Raw genomic sequence first — 20,968 nt, forward strand, 5'->3', positions numbered from 1 at the left:
CTTCGTAAAAAATTCCCTATGCCTCACTTATCGACCATACGGTAATGCCTAATAGTCTTACTTTTACGACGGGGCCGATGACCTTCGATGCTAGGCCCCTTAAAACAACAAGCAACAAGCAACTTTTACGACGTAAGTGCGGCCAGTATCCAGTATTCGGGAGATAGTAGGTTCGAACCCCACTGTCGGCAGCCCTGAAGATGGTTTTCCGTGGTTTCCCATTTTCACACCAGGCGAATGCTGGTGCTGTACCTTAATTAAGGCCACGGCCGCTTCCTTCCCACTCCTAGCCCTTCCCTGGCCCATCGTCACCATAAGACCTATCTTTGTCGGTGCGACGTAAAGCAATTAGCAAAAAACAAAACTTTTACGACGTTCCTTTCTACCACATTTATTTTTAACTACAACGAAGACAGCTTCATGATCATGCATAACATCTATCATTTCAGTTTCTATATTGAGTTCATTAGATTTATCAGCACCTCGTCGAGAATATTTTCCTCTCCACATCGTTCCGTCACTTTCTGATCCAACTGTCCTTCCCATATTAACTTATTCACCATTAGTTGATCATGCTTTCTGTACTTCGCATTCTGTTTCCAGTTAACAAATTGGGATCACCTGATAGAATGGCGTTCGTTTTTGTGTCGTTCGCCACATAGCTGATTACCTTATCAAAGTATTCAGCATCAGCGTCAGCGCATGCCTTTCCCGGTCTATACATCCTAAAAACATCAAGTTGCCTGTTATCTTTAGAGATGTGTTACTGTTAGAATTTCATTTTCCTTAACATTTTCGTAGCTTACAAATTCTTGTTCCGCCAGTATGAAGCCTCTCCTACGGTTCCTAACATGCCCCTACGATAAACACTCCATTTTTGTGAGAAAATTTCCCCATTCATAATATCACTTCTCAGCCATGATTAAATTCCGGATTCTGTATCCGGTAAATATCTATAAATTAATTAATTGTATTCCTTTCCTTACAATACTCCTACAGTAACACTAACAATATTTTGTCATCGTTACTTGACCTCCTGCTTCCTACACTGCCATCACCGCCGTCTAGTCCACCCCCTTTTCCTGAATATAACTCTTCTAGAGCTCTTCTAAACAAACCTCACAACTTATATGTACCATTGAGGTTCAAGTGAAGGTCATCTGAATGTAGATCGCTATGTCCCACCCGACCATTAGGATCTACAAATCTCACACCCACTTTCGTACATACCCATTCCATAGTCTCATTTAAATCTCCTATCACCTTTCAGTCAATACCCATCCTACAAAGTTTCCACTGATACCAATCTCTGCTTCCTCAAACTTGTTCCGTGCCGCCGTAACCAGGTTCCACATATCCCCAACTATATAATGAAGTCGAGGAAATTCTAGCCGGGGGTAAAATGCAGGCAAACTTCACACTGCGTAAAATATGCCCCGTACCCGAGGAGTTCTAATTCGAAATGTTGTGACACGTCCCATAGGGAACATGGCCTCACAAATACATCTACCACGGGACGAAACTCGGCGATATTCTGAAATAATAATTAGGCTTTTCGTCAATAGTCTTACCGTAAACAAAGGAATCTGTGCGCGATTTATCTCCCTTCCACAGACCCAACCACAAGTCTACCGCTTTCTGTCGCCCAGGTTCTCATGTACGGGCCATGATTCCCCCCCGCAGTGCCAACTGACACAACGGCCAGCATAAATGCGCAAAATCACATCGTGTGACCGGCCCTGGTTTATATGAAGTTTGTTAATTCTTCATCCGTAATTCTCCTCTCGTAACATAAATTGCATGCAATGTTAAATTCACCTAACATTCTTTTCTCTCCAACGGTAGCGACATTTTACGTTATTTGACATATATGTGTTTCCAACTGTTACAGACACGATTGTTCGTGGGGTGAGCTTCATTTTATCAAATATATCACCGTCAATGTACCTGTATTTGGTAACCATATTAAACAAATGTATTCAGGTGCTCTTATTCAATAATTTCGATATTACTGTGTTACTATCTATAACAGTGCAGAAGATCGGAATAGGAATGAGCGCATGGTATTGCATAAGTTCGTCGCAGTTAAACTGTTCTCGGTAACAACTCAACTATAGATATGATGTTTGATATGGGTATCCACATGACTAGTATCTTCATGAGAGGTGAATTATATTTTGATAATAATTAAAATTAAGTCTGATGAAACATTCAAAGCAACAAACATACTACAACATGCACTTATTCTTCGTTTCTTTATTTGTCTTTTCTTTCTAAGTGACTATATATGAGCTCTCAGCTCGTCGTTTTCTTGATTGGACGGTACTGTTTGAGATATGTCTGCTCATATTTTTGAAAGAATTGTACAAACATGAATAAGTGTTGCTTTATAGTTACTTTGTGTGAGATCCATTGGCACATGTATTTATTGGTGTACTGTGTTGTTTTAGGCCATGATCGCCGGCTGGAAAAAAGGAATGTCGAACCCCTGCAGGCTGTCGAGTTAGGCAGTCGTACCTTTATTACTCCTGGTAAGCAAGTTGAGTTCGTAGTCGAAGGAAATTATCCTCGGCATGGTGGTGGAACTCAAAACATTAACGGCGTTGGTGTTGACGGTGCTGTCAATTATGGCAGATAATTTATGGAATATTCTAAGCTGTGACAACTGAGAAATAAATATTCTACTCTCAGCAACCTGTGTGTTTTCATTCTTTCCTTTATTATTATTATTATTATTATTATTATTATTATTATTATTATTTATTTTCCACTAATTGTAGTTACAATTTAGGGATGGTGAATGGAGAAAGGGCATAGCCCCATATACACAAAAGTGCCTCCATCACCACTTAAAATTATAATATACAAATATACAATTACATTCTACACGATGTTCTTATATACAGTTAAAATATTTACATAGACATATTTACATACAGTAATACTCGCAAGACCTGTTCAACATTCAAGTCATTCGACACACACACACACACACACACACACACACACACACACACAGTCTGTCTCTCTCTCTCTCTCTCTCTCTCTCTCTCTCTGCATTGTATTATAAGAAGACGCTGCATAAAGGGACTTTTCAGTCTCAGTGGCATGTAAATCATGATCAATAAATTCAATTCAATTCAGTTCAATTCAATTCTCTCTCTCTAGAAACCCCACATATATTTTAGCTAGGCCGGCTCACTCCTACACATTTACCGTCTCAATCACTCGGGACCCCATAACTTTCATCCATCCTCCCACTCATACTGAACATTCTCACAATAGAAAAATTATGTTTTGTACAGAGGGTTTCGTTATATATACATCCGTTTTACGTCTTTACAGAAATTTTCTGCAGGTAGTTCTTTTATCAGTATAGTAACAGTAGAGTAACAGTGGCTACAGACTACCGGACGGCTATACACGGCAAGAGTTAAAGTGATTGTACACTATACACTGAGTGTGCAGGCTGCAAGCTACAGGTCGTGTAACTGTAAGATTGAATCGGTAGATGGTGACTTCAGGCCCAACTCGCTAGCTCTGAAAATAGTCTTCCGGGATTATACCAGGTGAATCTGGGGGGATGTAAACTAGTTAAGGTCACGGTGGCTACCTTCTCAAGCCTAACTCTTCCGTATCCCACCGTCGTTCATAATTTGTAGAGTACCGGGCGAGTTGGGCGTGCGGTTAGGATCGCGCAGCTGTCAGCTTACATCCGAGAGATAGTGGGTTCGAACTCCACTGTCGGCAGCCCTGAATATGGCTTTCCGTGGTTTCCCATTCTCACATCAGGCAGATGCTGGAACTGTACCTTAATTAAAGCCACGGCCGGTTCCTTCACACTCCTAGGCCTTCCCCATCCCATCGTCATCATAAGACCTACGGTATCTGTGTCGAAGTGACGTAAAACAACTGTAAAAGAAATTGTAGAGTTATTGGGACCTTAAAGAAATTGCGTCTAAATAAACCTGTGTCTCTCTAATGGTAGAGGTCAATCAGATCAATAAATACAAGGTACTATCTCGTATAAAATTGTGTGCATCCACCTTCAAAGCAATCCACTTTGGTAAAGCTACTGAATGCACAGGTGGATGCCACGTTCTGTAGTATTTTGTTAAACTTAATGAAATGCCGCTTCCAACTCGTTTTCTAATGTAAAATGTTGTTCATTTAAATGTTTCTTCATCCTTACAGAGAGGTAAAACTAGCAGGTGGTTACGTCGAGTTCAATCAATCAATCAATCAATCAATCAATCAATCAATCAATCAATCAATCAATCAATCAATCAATCAATCAATCACTACTGATCTGCATTTAGGGCAGTCGCCAAGGTGGCAGATTTCCTACTGTTGTTTTCCTAGCCTTTTCTTAAATGATATCAAAGAAATTGGAAATTTATTGAACATCTCCCTTGGTAAGTTATTCCAATCCCTAACTCCCCTTAATATAAACGAATATTTGCCCCAATTTGTCTTCTTGAATTCCAACTTTATCTTCATATTGTGAACTTTCCTACTTTTAAAGACACCATCCAAATTTATTCGTCTACTGATGTCGTCCCACCCCATCTCTCCACTGACAGCTCAGAACATACCACTTAGTCGAGCAGCTCGTCTCCTTTCTCACAAGTCTTTCCAGCCCAAACTTTGCAACATTTTTCTAACGCTACTCTTTTGTCGGAAATAGCCCAAAACAAATCGAGCTGCTTTTCTTTGGATTTCTTCCAGTTCCTGAATCAAGTAATCCTGGTGAGGGTCCCATACACTGGAACCATACTCTAGTTGGGGTCTTACCAGAGACAAATATGCTCTCTCCTTTACATCCTTATTACAACCCCTAAATACTCTCATAACCATGTGCAGAGATCTGTACCCTTTATTAACAATCATATTTATGTGATTACCCCAATGAAGATCTTTCCTTATATTAATACCTAGGTATTTACAATGATCCCCAAAGGGAACTTTCACCCCATCAACGCAGTAATTAAAACTGAGAGGACTTTTCCTATTTGTGAAACTCATGAGTTAATTAGGGAGATGCTGAAGCTCAGAATTTCTTAACTAAACATCTGTCTCTCAGTATGTCTATTAGCACTTGAATCGTTTTCCGTATTCAATGCAATTTTATAGTTTGAAATTATACCTCCATTTTACACTTTATAAGCCTATTTATCCAAAATATATCCTGGATTGGCATAAAAATAAGACTATCAATTCATCGTACCATGACATAGGCGTCAGCTGTGACAAAGTGTAATTATCCCATGTCTCTAGTCATGTGCGCTCTGATGAAAATAAGTATCTTGCGGTCCGCCATTTTCCATGGGATAGGCAGTAACAATAATAAATAATAATGTTATTTGCTTTACGTCTCACAAACTACTTTTACGGTTTTCGGAGACGCCGAAGTGCCGGAATTTAGTCCCACAGGAGTTCATTTACGTGCCAGTAAATCTACCGACACAAGGCTGACGTATTTGAGCAACTTCAAATACCACCGGACTGAGCCAGGATTCAACCTGCTAAAATGGGGTCAGAAGGCCAGCGCCTCAAACGTCTGAGCCACTCAGCCCGGCATAGCCAGTGACAACCTGTAGCAATATTTCTATGCAATAAGACTCGGTAGTTCTCCACTAACACTCACATAGAAAGGTCACAAACATAACTGTCTATTCCTCTCCTAGCAATTGAAGGTGCCCACTCAAAATATGACTCTGGTGGCCGCTTTGAACCCTGAAACAACATTTTTTTCATTCAATTCACTCTCAGCGATTGATTGCATCCTCTTTTTCATGATGGGAGTGGACACCTTGCTTGGAGTACTGGTCAATGAAACACCTCAATACTTGTTGCAATCCTTACAGTTCCCTTGCTTATAGATAGGTACATTTACTGCTTTCGTCCAGTCAGAAGGTACTATAGAGTGTGATTACTGTCTGAGCGCACCAATATGCGCGAAGCCACGAGCTTGGAGAGGAAAGAAGGGGAAGGAAAGTAGTTGAGATGGTAACTCCTGCTGTGTTACTGAGAGCGAAATGAAGCCTTGTCACACGAATGTAGTCACTAGATGGCCTGTAGACATTAGGAGAAGTGTGAGCAGAGGCATTCAGTTATCAGGAGACGGTAAAAACCATTCCGCAGCAACTAGTCAAGTGAATGTTCATCACCTCTCACTTATGCAGCAGCACATGGACTCATCCACGTAAAAATCTTCTTTATTACCCTATTAAGCTTTTGTGCCATGAGATAGTAATCGCGCTCTGCTAACACTTCATTCTGTACTTAAGGCCTACTTCGCTAGGAAGCCATTTTATCCCTGTCTTACCACTATATTTCACCTTTTCAGATTCAATTTAATATTTTCCTACTATATTATGACAATCTTATTTCTGTACCTACCATTTTTTGAGATTCATATAGCGTAATTTCACTACCATCATTCTTCTCCTCCCTATAAAATCTTTTCTCGCAACTTCAACAGACATATATTTCATTTTAAGTAGAGAATTTCGTCAAAATATTCCTTCCACCTATACTCTGAATCACTGGGATCTACTATGAGTTTACCTTATTTATCCAAAACACTATCAATTTCCTTTTTTATCGCCCTCTATCTGAGGTTGTTTATTACTGTCCAAAAAGGTTTCCTTGTTTCTTTATCAAGCTTTCCAGGTTACTACCAAATTCTTCCCATGACTTCTTCTTTGCTTCCTCAATGATTTGTTTCGATCTGTTTCTTTGGTCAAAGCCGGCATCAGTTCATGTTTAATATTACTTATCTAGACTCACGGAGCGCGCTGATGCTATGAGGAATATTGAACACATTCGCGAATCGTCATATTGTGGTAACTTCAGCATTGAATGCACGTTATAATGTTTACAGTTCCTTGCGTGCTTCCATATTGAATCGTGTCGGTTGGTGGATCTGTTGTAGTATTATATGCGAAGGACTGATAATACATTACCAAAAGTTTTCAGTGAATGAGAGCGTTTGCAGTAGTTAAATTGATGGGAAATATTAAAGAAGAGTTATGTTAGGCCTTACGTGTGGAATGGAAAATTATTCAAGGATGGTGAACCCTTGTGCAGCTTATAACGGTAGAGATCGCTGTCAGAATGTATCTGGTATGCACATAAGGGAGTAGAAATTGAAATCTAATGGAATTATTTTCAAATAGCATGATCGTGAATTAAGCAGACTATAGGACGATGGATTCAGAGAACGTGTGGATATGGAATTTTGAATGTATAGGATTCTTATTTTAGGCCCTTATTCAATTTATTGAGGGTTAATTCTTAATCAAACAGCTATTCTGAAAAAACATGCATATTATACCCTATAGGTACTTAATTAATTGGATAAGTTGAGTGAGTACGGGGTTATACAACGTAAATATCTTTCCTGTCCTTGCTGTGCCTAGCTAGAAGTCGCAGAACGCGTGGACGGTCTTTGGCCTTAATAAATATAACTAAAAGGATCTTAAAGATCTAATAGGAAATTAAACGTCGTTGTGTGGGTAAATGAAATACGAAGTAAGTTTAATAATTGAGAGCACAAAAATGAATGTAGAAAAGAAACTCAAAATTTACAGAATGAAAAGGCAATAAATTACTCGCGAAATTACAAGTTAAATTACATGCCATGAAGTGGAAATCAAACAACAAATTCATGGAGTTCGCGAGATAATTGCTTTTGCCTCGGGGAATTGTGGTAAGTTTGAACAGGTAGAACGCCTGGCCAGACGTAGATTATTTATAATGTTAGGAGCAGTAATACTTCGCAGATCTATAAGCTAATCACTATTAGTAATTCCCTCACATAGGGATACATTTACACATGTACATTAAAAACAGGACTAAATTATTCAGTTCCAAAAACACAGAAGTTAAAAGTGAGCCCGATTTCACAAAGCACAGGATGGGATTGAACCCACAACTAACTATGTAGCTTTCGTGCTACTTCAATCTCTAATCAAAGAAACAATAACAAAATATAAACATCACCAATAAGTACAATAATATGACTACACAGTAAGACAGAGTTTCTGCTACACCTGAAAATTAAAGAACGCGCTAAATTGAAGGAGACACATATCACTTGCAGTCTGCCTAAAGAAAGGATCCTACCCTCACCCCGGGTGCTAGTTGTGTGCTGGCAGAGCGAGATGGAGAAAGTAGTCTCGGACGGCAAAAAAGTAACATACCATTTACACGGCCCAGTTCCCCACACAGCTGACACTGTCTCGACAAAATGGGGCATTTCCTCTTCCACTCCTCTAAAGCAGGTATATACTGGATCACTGGCCCTTTTCATAATACAAATGGGAACATTCCCTCTCATTCACATTAAGGCCTATGTGCCTGACCTCATCTCGGGTCAACTTCATCAAAAATAAAATCATTTCCATGTGTTAATTCTTCATATAATCTACGGAGTGTCCTCCGTTCAATATAACACTTTGTCTCTAAGACCCTGGTTCAGATCAAGTGCACACTTGTGGGAAAACTCTGCCAGAAAATTTAGAAAATCCTTACTGGTTCAACGTTGCAAATGCATGCATACTGCTCATCCCATCTCACTGAAATTCATGCACATACATGTAATCATGCCAATCCTATCTTCAAATTAACTAACACTTCGTAACAAATTCCCACACGACATCTCAGTTGGCAGAACTTCCATTTGAAGTCACCAACTGTAAAACTAACTACATTAACATGCGTAAAGGAATAAAATGAAATATTTACATAGTATCAAACCTAAGTTATACGTATCTCCATCATTACCCTTAAACCAAAGCTAAAAACACTACCTATACATGCAATAGTTCCGCAAAAATTAATTAATTGCCAGAAGAGCTTAGTCAACATGTTATTTACACGTAAAGGTCGCCTGAAGTGCTTCACCAACATCTTACTTTCATTAAAACGGTGCCTGAGGGGCTTAATTAACATCTTATTTACATCAAAAGTAAACTATATGCGAAACATTACTACCCCAACACATACCAAAACACCTGTTCACTTATATCATTATTGATGACCTCATGGTCCCTCCATTGCGGACACGGCTACTCTGTTTAGCCCATCATCAGGCTGCGTCATCCTGGGTAGGCAGTCCTGGTTTCATCTACTTGGATGGCTTCATGGTTATGTCGTCTGCTTGAGGTAAATGTAGGAAGGTCTCGTACTCTAGCAGCTCTTGATTTGGATTCCAGGTCTTAACTGCAATCAGACGCCTAATTAGTCTACTGCTTTGCACAAAGCATGCTCCTACTCACTCACATGGGCATTAAAACAGAAATTGGCGATATGCAGAGCCAAGCATAATTTTAACCGTCTACTGCTCAACCGCACGCGAACTTGTGTGACAAATGACTCTAACTGAAGGCAGAAATGATAGTCTAGTTAGTTGAAAGTAAATATTACTGTCTCGTGCTCAACTGCACACACATATTAATCTGGCGGTACTTATATTTGCTGCCAGAGTCTATATCTCTAGCTACTTTTCACATATACATATTTACATAGTTTGCCATACAGCTTCTACGACGAAGTCTATGGACATGGCGATGTTGTGTTGTTCTCGGTTATACCGTTATTCACTCACGACCGCACTATAAAATGTTCAAACAGAATAGTTAAATTAAAACTGTTTCGCAATAGAGCTCATTGCGCGAATATCTGCGGAACTATTGCATTCACGGTCGCAGTGAATAATTGTTAAGTCTTTGTCTATGGCGCAATATCTTGATCAAACCGACATACTCACGACCGTACATAAGCAAATCTAGGAACAGAATGAGATGCCTCCCTCAACATCTCTCAGTTCTTATAGGGAGTCACAGGGCACGCCACGCCAGGGAGTTCACTAGCAAACACACTTTGAGATTGGTATGTGGCTAGTCATCTCGTCCCCACGGTGTACGCGCGAATGCTCTTTTATTGAATACATTATCAATTAGTGTCTCAGGAAACGTCATAGCGTTCGGAAAATTGCGAGGATTATTACCATGATTTTATTTCCCCTAATAAACGTCTGGGAGAATAGATGTGGCTTTATTTCCTCGACGTGACAAGCCTGCATTTTGCTGCTTTAATTTACATCAAGATGGCATGGTGCTTCCCCAAACAAAATTGAAGTGTCTCTGTCCGTCTCTAACACGTTTCCTCTCACTCACACATGATGCCACGCCCGTATTAGTGGACTCCAGTCCAACAACAGCTTCCAACAGGGCTTCGCCCCAATTGTAAATTGAGTCCTATGGTGCAATACTATAACTGCGTTAAGTATCACTCTTTCACACCATGAACGATACGGTTCAATTTATTTCTTACAGACCGTGTACCGGTACTAATAATTGGAAAAACATGGCCATAGAATCCGGAAAATGTGGTTGATAAAGGTTGCTAAAACCTTTCTAGTTTTAGGTCAATGTATTGCTTCAAATAATTAAACATTATCTGACAAATTCCTTAAAAGTAGCGCAAGTCATAATTTCTTCTTTTTCACATCTCTTTTATAGTAAAAGAATGGTTAAATACGCTATTCCGAAAATTGTTACTAGGTCCAACTCTAAAATGCTCATTACAAGCCCTACATTGTCATTTTTAAGGTGAAGAATGTTTAATTTTAAATTTCGTGTGCCTATTTATGATGTTTCCTTCTTTGGGCACCGTTTTCTTAATTTAAATCATGTTAGTGAAGATTATTCAATAGAAATTCAATTTTTATGTGTGCACGGTAGCTGATGTAGGTTGTCTCTTTCATTACCAATTACTTGGGAATGGTTAAATTTCCCCGAGGCCTTAATGAGACGCTGTCGGACATTTACCGAGAATCAATGTGAAAGAACAAACAGACTTCCCACGGACGTCCCACTTTTACCACTTGCAACTTCGGATTACTTCCCTGTATACAACTTCTGCCTGGCATGTGATTTAAAATTAACAATACAGTATTTTTATTTGCGATCTGACAATCTTCTGTTTCCTATTGCTGTCCCTTTTAAAATATTTTCTATGTACCTAATTAACTTTCGTTCTTACCGTGTTATCTCGTATCATAGAAATAATAATAACAACGACAGGTCTTAATGTAAGTTAATGCATGTACAGTATTCCGAACTGCGATCTCCTGGGCGAGTTCAGGAGAGCCTTCAACATGGCGGCCACACGCTTCTACGGAGCCGGCGGTGTGGGGCCTTGCTTTTACGTTACCAGCTGTAATGACAATCATCAAGATGTTCCTTTTTTACACCTTTACATACAGTTATTCCTAGGTATACCCGTGCTGTTTCGACTACAGCATTCATGTACATAATCCATTTTCTTGCTTTTCGTCCCACGGATACCTTTTAGCATGTAATTGGGTGGTGAGCGGGCAAAGCGATCATGCATGAGCCTCAGCGACAGCATAGCTGTGGTTACGTCGCAGGTCGTAAACGTCTATGAACAGTGAACGTTCATTTGAATGTTTAAAAAATAATAATATTATTTGGTTTTATTTCAAGACAACAGAAATTCAGGCCATTTTCAATATAATTTACCTTGGAATAAATTAGTTCTGTTTTGTTCTGTTCTATTTTGTTCTGTTGTGTTCCGTTCTGTTCCGTCCCGTCCCATTCTGTTCTGTTCTGTTCTGTTCTGTTCTGTTCTCTTCTGTTCTGTTCTCTTCTGTTCTGTTCTGTTCCCTTCGTAAAGAGTGACCTAACCAATTCTTCTTTCCCTTTTGAATAATTTCCGGCATTGTCGTCCATTCTTCACCTACTCTTTCCAATAATACACCACTCCTTAATTTGTCTCGCCAGTTGATCTCCATATCCACATTTTAAAATATTTGAATCTTATTTCTTCCTCCCTTATCAAATTCCTAGTCTCAGACCCGTAAACAGCAACGCTCCGTACAAAGATTTTACCGGTAACTGAAAATATTTGTGTACTCTACGCAATTAATTATAATGTTTACTGTTACGGAGTTATCCGTGGAAGGCAGAGGCGAAAGAAGGTGCGGGGTGGAATGGGTCTAACTACAAGTCCAAAAGATGAATTAAAATTTCAATAAAGATTATATTTTCGAAACTAAACAATGGTGACATAGAATTTTGAGCATACAATAAATAACAACAAGTTAAATCAGGTACACGATCAAGAAGTCCAAGATTAGATAAACATTTAACCAGTTTCCAATAGGGAAAATAACAAAATCAGGTACCAGAGTAGTTTTACCAGGAAAGCCCGAGTTTCGAGTTCTTTACAACTTCTGGGGTCCGAGCCCTAATATGACAATCTTTGAGCTTTAGCTCAACAATACCAAGTTACAGAATTTCAAAGGGCAGAAAACCCCTTCATTACAGGGAGCGTTAGCTCCAAAGGCACATATTGGGCCTCCTAGAGGCACATCTATCACCTCAGAAAGAGCTAACCCGCTCTCAATTTCTCACGCCTGTTAAAGGCAACAACAAACATTCCTCTAAACTGCCTCTCAAGGCACAATTATAAATACACAGGGGTATCTAGTACCCAACCTACGAGGCCTGAATAGCAAATTAAAGGTTAATTAAATGGCCCATACACAAAGATGAATGGAGGCAAGTACTTGCACTCCTACACTAAAGCTTGTTAAAACCTATGTGGCGCTAGGCCGATAATACAGGGGCTAATCCCAATCTATGGAGGTGACTAGTCTGCAAATTAAATTTAACACTTTAAGAAGGAAGAGAAAGACGGTTACGAAAACGTTGTCACCTCAAATTCCAAAAATGAAGGTGAGTTCGAGAGGGTAAAGCACTCTCTATCCCCGAATTAAAGTTCAAGAAAAATGAAGTTTACCAGAAAAAGGGTTTACATGTTTTATAGTTTATATATTAAATGTTTCGAACCTTCCCCGCGAGTTAAACTGCTGAGCTAGCGAGAAATAAAGATGTTAAATGGCCATTACCTTGTTGAAGAGCTGCTGCTTGAAGAAAGACGCGCTTCCTGCCCCCTGATACATATTCACACACAGAGCAAGATGTTATACGAGTGGCCCAGAGACAAGAAAATCAGCAATTTTATATCCTCGTGGAAAATTCGAGACCTTTCAGGAATGAGTAGACACACCCACTCCATTTTTATTGGTTGACCGCAAAAGTTACATACAAATCGATAAGGAAACACCTTATTGATGGAAAATTAATTACAGAATTTTAGGATTGGAGAAATTCAAAACAGGCGGAAAGAAAACTTAATATTGCCAACCCACAAAAGACAGAACAAAATTTAGTAAAGACAAAACTTATGAATACAACATTTCTCCAAGAAGGTTCATTCCTTTACACCAGAATGCGTTATCATAGTTTTTGGTAGAGACATCTGTTAGAGAATGTCCACATTTCTTGATCAATGAAAAACAAAAGCAAATCAAAAACACACAGTGACATCTTCTGATAACTAGTAGAGTTATTTCAGTTGTTAAAGTTCAGGGTTTCTCCAGTAGAGAAGTACTTTAAGGCGGAAAATTCAAGTGTGCGGCGTATAGGTGTACCAACCGGTAGAGACCTCCCCCCCCCAAAGTCCTTCCAAGGGGTGATACAGAAAAAATTCATTAACAAAGGTTGTTTTCAACAAAAATATCCATATTTGAAAAATAATTGGATTCCAGCTTCCTTGTAGTTAGATGTGTGAAAAAAATATTGACGGAACGTTAATCGATGAAAAGGTATTTTTTGCTGAATAACAGATAAATCTTGAAGAAGAAAAAGAAAAAATGTTTTAAAAGTCTTTTGTGTTTGATCAAGAATTGATCAACATTTTCTGATTCCTTGCCAATAGCTTTGCTGAAAATTTTCGGAAGAGGTTTTAATGGTTGAAATTGATTTGCAGAAGAATTTTGGAGACGTTGCAAAAAGGAAAATGTTCACAGTTTTTTGAAGTAGATTTGTAAGAATTGTTTAAACACCAACTTTAGAGTTCCTTTGTTGCCGTAACCAGCAATGTACATGGTGGTAATTCTGACAGCCAGACCAGCCGCCGCTGCCAGTGTCCAGCCGAGGTCACCCGGACCCCTCAAGTACCCTGAGATACACCTCTCCCGCTACTATGAGAGGGGTAGTCGTGGTGAAGCACGCCGCAGATGCGAAGTTTGTTTACAGTCCTCGAGTAGCTTGCGGTTGGTGCGCCGCACATCACCCTTGGCCGGAAGGAGGGCTCCGGCGCGCCGTACACTGGTCGACATCACTGGAGTGGAGCGGGGCCGTACCCCACCTCTGTGGCGGTACGGCGCCGCATGTCTGCAGTGGCACTGAAACAGTAAAATCTCGACGGCAGAATTTGTGTTGGACATTAATGTTTTAGGGTACTGTCTTTGTGGTGAGGCTGAGGGGCCAGCGGCATGGAAACTTTATTTTATTTTTATTGCCACTGGTGTGGTTTACCAGGAGACGGGAGCGTGGTAATGGCCGTATTGACAGGACAGCAGAGTAACCATGGAGAAGTTTTTACATGAAGTGCTTATATGAATGACCATAAAAATAATTTGGGGCAGAAGGCCACGGAGAACGACAAAATATAACCTTTACACCATTGCAAAACTATGATATTACACATGTTTCACCTCAGACAGATGTACACTAAAGATCCTCTCGGTGGCTGAATTACTCACTAACAATGTGACCGGCGTAAGAAAATCTAAAATAATGCACTGCCCATGAAATCTGGGGGCAAGCTTGCCCGCGGGAACAATGTTCTTGACCATAACTTGGTCTCCTACCTTTAAATTGGTGGGCCTCCGTTCACAATCATATTTCTCCCTAACCTTTTCATGAGACACTTTAAGATTGGCCTTAGCCTTCTTCCAAAGGTCTTTAATATTATCTGGATCTATTGTCTCAGGTAGAATATCACTAAGAGACCAAAGGTCAGAGAGCGGCTTGTTGGGTACAAACTTGAACATCAATGAATCAGGAGTGAATTTATGAGATTCGTGAACCGTCGAGTTCAAAGCGAAGGCTAACCAATGCAGGGATGTGTCCCACCTAGAATGATCGTCGTGATGATAGGCAATTAGAGCCGACTTGAGATTACGATTGACCCGTTCAGCCAAAGATGGTTGAGGATAGTACGCAGAGGTTGTTACATGAGAGATGGACAGATCGAAACAAAATTTACGGAAAAGATTGGAGGTGAAAGATTTGGCATTATCAGAAACAATATATTGACATGGACTAAATGAAGCGAAGATGGAATTTAAACACGAAATGGTGGACTGAGCGGTAGCCAGCTTAGTCGGAAATAACCAGGAAAATCTTGTAAAACCATCTACACACACAAAGATTAATTTATTGGCGTTCCCCTTTGATTGGGGGAAGGGTCCTACGTAGTCGATGTAAAGACGTTCCATGGGGCGCAACGCTTGGTGAGAAGACAATAGACCTAGCTTAGTGGAGATGGTGAGTTTACTAAGCCAACAAGATTTACAAGCCTTTACCAATTCACGTATTTCTCCGTCCATATCCTTCCAAATAAACATCTCTCTGATCTTTTCTCGAGTTTTGAAGATGCCTAAATGCCCCCCTAATGGGGTCTCATGATAGTATTTGAAGATCATGGGCACGAGAACAGCTGGAACCACAACTTTCATCTTCTTATCATGCCCCGACGGGCAACATAAAACCCCATTCCTCAATACATAAGGGACTACATGTTCCCCCGAAGAAAGGGTTTCCATGATCGGAGCCAGCGTCGAATTTTCACGTTGATACTTTTCAATACCCCTAAAGAGCATGGAAGCTTCAGTTAGAATGGCATTAACCTCAGGTAGTATGGACTTGGGAAGTGAAGAACTATCAACCTGTTCAGGGGTCTCTACATCATTGGCAAACATACGGCTTAGTCCATCTGCCACAACATTTTCCATTCTTCTTATATGCCTGACATCAAATTGGAAGGCAGAAATTCTGATGGCCCAGCAGGCTATGCGACCAGTACGACATGGCCTAGCTAAGACCCAACTTAAGGCTTGGTTATCCGTATCCAAGTCGAACTTGACGTGTTCCAGATAGAGGCGGAACTTTTCTAGAGCAAATAAGACTGCTAAACCTTCAAGTTCATAGATGGAATACTTGGATTCTTGGGCCGATAATGTCCTAGAGGCATAGGCGATGGGTCGCCTCCCTAGTTAAGTCTCTTCACGAAGGACTGCAGCTACCGCCGACGCCGACGCGTCGGTTTGGACGATGAATTTCTTCGAGAAATCCAGCATAGCAAGAACAGGGGCATTACAAAGAGCTAATTTCAGGTCTTCAAAAGCGGCTTGTTGAGAAGGCCCCCACTCAAATTTGACGCCTTTCCTACGGAGCAAGTTCAAGGCGCCGCTCTATTAGCGAAGTTTGGAATAAATTTCCTGAAAAAATTCACCATGCCTATAAACCTGCCAATACCTTTGATGTCCTTGGGAGGTTGGAAATCACGGATGGCCTGTGTTCTAGAATGATCCACTGCGACACCATCGGGCGACACAATATGCCCTAGAAATGACACGGAAGGATTAGCGAAGGCAACCTTGGACAACTTCACCGTTAACCCTGCCTTACGAAGGCGATTAAGGACCTCCTTCAGATGATCTAGATATTCTTCGAGGGTCTCCGAAAATACGACGACATCATCAAGATAATGATATAAGTACTCAAAATTTAATGTCGGAGAAGACCCTATCTAGCAGTCTCGTAAGCACAGCTGCTCCTGTGGGGAGCCCGAAAGGCACGCGGTTGTATTCGTACAAGTTCCAATCTGTGGCAAACGCTGTCAGATGTTTAGATTCTTCAGCCAGAGGTATCTGGTTATAAGCCTGATTGAGGCCTAAGATGGTGAAGAACTTAGCTTTCTGAAACCACGAGAAACAAGAATGAAGGTCGGGAAGGGGCACAGATTGTAACACCACCTTCCGATTGAGAGCCCTGTAATCAATCACAAGCCTGAAGCCACCTTGGGGTTTCGGGACTAGAAAAATAGGCGAAGAATACGCCGACTTAGAGGGTCGAATAATACCATCCTTCAACATCTGATCTATGATTTCCTTCAAAGTCTTCATTTTAGGTGGAGACAGCCTATAAGGTGGAAACCTAACAGGATCGCATCAGTAACCTCAATCTTGTACTCGATAAGGTCAGTAACACCAAGAGTATCGGAGAAAACTTCTGGAAACGACTGACACAACTTACGAATACTATCGGCCTGCTCCTCAGGTAGATGTCTAAGATCTAACAACATCTCATCCTGGGTAGGCGAAACAGATGAACATGACACAGAACTACATTTAAGTAAGGGGATTTTGAAATTACTAGCAAATTTGAAAGTGCACGAGTTGCTCTGAATGTCGAGCACTGGACCGGTGTGCGACATGAAGTCCGCTCCCAATATAATGGGGCAAGACAAGTGCTTAGCCACCAACAGTTTAACTTTCCAAGTAAATTTAGCAAGTCTAATTTTGGCATATAGAAAACCTAAAATTTCTAATGGAGATGAGTTAGCCGAAACATATTGAACCGAAGTCGAACAAAAATCAGAAAGTTTACAAAGGGACTTTAATTTGGAGTAACACTCAGCCGAAATAATGGAACACACACTGCCAGAATCTAATAGAGCAGTTACAGGCTCATTATTCAATTCAATGAGAAATGGTACAGGTGCGGGGGTATCCGTCGCAATCCTAAGACATTCTTTGGGGTATTCCAACGTGGGTTGGGAAGACTTCCTACCATGTTCTGAGCCTGAGGTTTCGGCTGGTTTGCTTGGGGCTGAGCCTCGGAAAGATGAGTTAGCCGACTCAGCCGACGCCACTAGTCACTTTTGAGTATGGGTGGAAGTTACACCCGAAGTTGAGCAGGAGGGAGTGCTATTAGAATTCGGGCAATTCTTAGCAATATGGGAAAAAGAGCCGCATTTAAAACAGCCTTGGGATGACCCTGCTCCATACCTGGTCCCATTGGGTTTAATCAAGGGGCACTTGTTCCGAAGATGGTCAGATGACCCACAAGCATAACATTTGCGGGGTGTTACAGTTCGGCGAGGTGGAGGCCGCAAATTACTAGAAGATGGAGGGGGTTCGTCCGCGAGACGTAAGGTGTCGGCGTATCTAACTTCTTCCGCTGAGACAGCCATAGCCTCTAATTCGGCAAAAGTTTGAGAACGCGACGCAAAGCACAAATATGACCTGTACGATGGAGAAATGCCATCCACAATGACCTGTACAATCTGATCTCCACGGAAGTGAAGAGCAAACACCCTAGTATAGAATTTAATATCTTGGATGAAGTCGGCAAGGTTTTCATCCAGACGCTGTACACGGTAATATTACGTCTGTATTAGAGATGACTTTGCCCTAGCCGGAATGAAGTTTGCTAATAAATGGGCGTGGAAGTCTTCTATGGATGATTGGTCAGCAATGGCTCTTACTATTTTGTCAGATAGAACACCAATTGAATAGGGATAAATTATCTCCAAATTTGACATGGAGAAAGAGAAAAAACAAGAGCATGATCCTGAAACTCAACGAAAAATCTTCGAAAGGCAATAACCTCACTGGTGGAATTGACGGAGAACTTAGAAATACCTCTGAGCAACATTGCTAAAGGATGGGGCAAACTGCTGAAGCCAGGTGACATAGTAGGTAGAGGCCTAAGTGGCGGAGAAGCAGATTCAGAAGGTGCATTATTCAACGAGGTACGACGTTCAGATTCATTTTCTAATGGGGCAGAGGTTTGTTGGGCACCTACAGATTTCCTGTTTTCTTCTCCGATAGAAGACTCTTCCTCGCTAACTACGTTTACCAGAGTGGGTTGGTCGGTTTTTGGAGGTACTGCTCCAGTTAACAATAGGCTAACCTTACTGGACAGTTTAGAATAGCACTAGCCTCCTTCCCCTGAATGTCATTCAACCTTAGAGAAAATTGATTGTTAACTCTATTAGAAAAATGGTACAGTCTGGCCTGTACTCTTTTGAGTTGATTTGGGGATGGATCCCCTCCTTCAAAAAAACTAACTACGGATGCTAGCTCAGTAGTATTGAGAGTGATCGTGGAGAGAGCGTCGTCAATCTCTTTCTCTCCCAAAGTTGGGATGGTAATAGGCAAATCAAGAGAATCTTTAAGCTTATTGGTGTCAACCGCAACCGTGCCTCCAGGTTGAACATTTCTAATCGTTAATTCATAGATCAGTTCCTCCTTGCGCAAATAGCCGGGATGGAGGACGTCGCGAGGGCCGGACATGATGACAGAACTTTACAAATTTAGAAAAATCGAAAAATTCCCGCGACTGAAAAAAATTGTTAGAGTTCAAAACGAAAGCAAAGTTTAGCCGTCAAAAGGGGCTTAAATGAGACCCATTCAACCACGCTCTGCTACCACTTGTTACGCAGTTATCCGTGGAAGGCAGAGGTGAAAGAAAGTGCGGGCTGGAATGGGTCTAACTACAAGTCCGAAGGATGAATTAAAATTTCAATAAAGTTCATATTTTCGAAACTAAACAATGGTGACATAGTGAGCCGTATCCTGCCGGCCCATATGAAATATTTAGAGTATTATTTGACAAAATATATTAATTTTTATTCATATAAATTACAGTCATAAATGGTAAAGTATTGAATCCCAAGATAGCTGAGACAGGAAATCGATGGAGACATCAAGTCGCTGGATATTGCCTAACACTTCCTTGTGATCGTGAGAATAGCTTAGCGTAACCAAGCGTTGGGAAGAATCGGCACGTGTACAAGATGATGACCAAGCAATATTTCGGCCAATGAGAACGTGAGGATTTGGCAAGTATGGAGTCTACATCGCGCCAAGTCTTAATTCCCAGGTTGACCAACGTGTATAGTTGCTTGAGTTAATTTCTGTCATTCATCGGTTTTCCATAGGTCTAGAAGCAAAATATAATCAGAAATACGATATAATAATTAGAGGAAGAGATTTGCTATTGTTTGAACTGTTTCATAAATGTATTATAATTAATATTGTGTCATCATACATAGCAAGCTTTCTGATTGGGGGTTTGTTTAGACAACCGGGAACCCCAGAGTTGAAACGGCGTTACCGAAGTTTCCTCAGTACCCAAGCTCTGGAGAGCGTCATTCTGACTGGATAGTTTGGAGAGTGTGGAAGTGTATTCTGATCGGGCTGCTTGGACAGCGTAGAGGTGTTATCGTGATCGCGGATATTGAAGTGTTATACCAGTAACAGTATATGATTTCAACCAAGTGTTTTAGTCGTGCAGCTGGAAGATATAACTGTTCCAGAGTAAATAGCAAATTACATTATTTCATAATATAAAATCAACATAGACGATGATAATTAGCCGCATTGTAGCAAGTGCAGGAGAGACGCGCCATTGTCTCTCATTTTCGTATCGGTCGTGTTTCGAGAGGAACTATCGTAGCGTACCGCGTGCCGCTCTCAGAACTGTGTATATACCCTCAAAGTTGAAGTTTGCATTATTAATGTGACAGTGTGTTTGGATCATTTCGTCACCAAGGGTTGTTCGGCACGTGTAGCATTGAGCGGTGAAGAGATATTCATCACAAGCTTTCTGTGTTCCAGTGTAAATAAATTTTCAGCAAGAAGATGGCTTCGCTTATGGAAGAAGGAAGTACATTTCTACGTGTTGAAGCTGTGATCGACATGGAGTTGATCCCTATATATAGCAGGGATGTGAGCTGCTACCATGTATCCCGGGAGTCGTTACAGATTTAAAATAAGACGAATGTGTTAATTATGGAATGTTATATGAATTATGCTAAAGTACTAAGGCAGTTTACTGTAGATAGGGTTTTTATTTCATGTAAAGTAAGCCTGACGGCATATGTTTGATTCATTTTGATATTGTTGTATATACGGATAAGAGAATAATGCATGTACTTTTCATTTTCATTCTGATTTATGACTAGATAGTTGGGATAATGAGGGATTTGTTAGGATTAGTTTGTTGTTCAGTTA

The sequence above is a fragment of the Anabrus simplex genome, chromosome 1 (genome assembly GCF_040414725.1).
Source record: "Anabrus simplex isolate iqAnaSimp1 chromosome 1, ASM4041472v1, whole genome shotgun sequence".
Lineage (NCBI taxonomy): Eukaryota > Metazoa > Arthropoda > Insecta > Orthoptera > Tettigoniidae > Anabrus > Anabrus simplex.